This window comes from Nannospalax galili, unplaced genomic scaffold, assembly GCF_000622305.1.
Source record: "Nannospalax galili isolate Female #2095 unplaced genomic scaffold, S.galili_v1.0 scaffold252, whole genome shotgun sequence".
Taxonomy (NCBI): domain Eukaryota; kingdom Metazoa; phylum Chordata; class Mammalia; order Rodentia; family Spalacidae; genus Nannospalax; species Nannospalax galili.
This window is the reverse complement of record NW_008333886.1, coordinates 3,948,025-3,948,853: the sequence shown is the minus strand read 5'-3', so window position 1 is coordinate 3,948,853 and position 829 is coordinate 3,948,025. Positions and strand designations below refer to the sequence as shown.

At 36.2% G+C, this 829-nt stretch overlaps 1 protein-coding gene across 1 annotated transcript in view; it reads left to right on the top strand.

The window, feature by feature from the left end:
* Window positions 1-829, top strand: part of B4galt6 (beta-1,4-galactosyltransferase 6) — a 73,875-nt gene that overhangs the window by 69,099 nt on the left and 3,947 nt on the right. The window lies entirely within an intron of this gene.

The window sequence follows — 829 nt, the reverse complement described above, 5'->3', positions numbered from 1 at the left end:
TCTTTCCAGTATCTTGAGTTGCAGCGTTAGGTCATTTATTTGGGCTCTTTCTAATTTTTTAATGTAAGCACTTACAGCTATAAACTTCCCTCTTAGGACTGCATTTAAAGTGTCCCAAAGATTGTGCTGTGTTGTATTGTCCTTTTTATTGAATTCCAGGAATTCTTTTCTTCCTTAATTTCTCCTTTAACCCACTCATTGTTTAGGAGTGTGTTGTTTAATCACCATGAGTTTGTGTAGTGACTAGGGCTTTGTCTAGTGTTGATTTTGAGCTTTATTGCATTGTGGTCTGATAGAATGCATGGAATTATTTCATTTTTTTTGAATTTTTGAGGTTTGTTTTGTGGCCCAGTATGTGGTCAGTTTTTGAAAAAGTTCCATGGGGTGCTGAGTAGAAAGTGTATTCTTTGGTGCTTGGGTGGAATATTCGAAAGATGTCTGTTAGGTCCATTTGATGTATGGTATCATTTAATTCAGACGTCTCTCTGTTTATTCTTTGTCCAGTTGACCTGTCTAATGGAGACAGTGGGGTATTTAAATCCCCTACTATTACTGAGTTGGGGTTAATCTGTGTCTTAAGTCCTGTAGTGTTGTTTTTATGAATTCGGGTGCACTAGAGTTTGGTACATATATCTTAAGGATTGTAACATCTTGGTTGATTGTTCTTTTGATAAGAATGAAGTGACCCTCCTTATCTCTTCTGACTAGTTTTACTTTGAAGTCTGTTTTGTCAGATATTAGAATTGCAACCCCAGTTTGTTTCTTAGTGCCATTTGCTTAGAATATTCTTTTCCATCCTTTTACCTTAAGGTAGTGCTTGTCCTTAAAG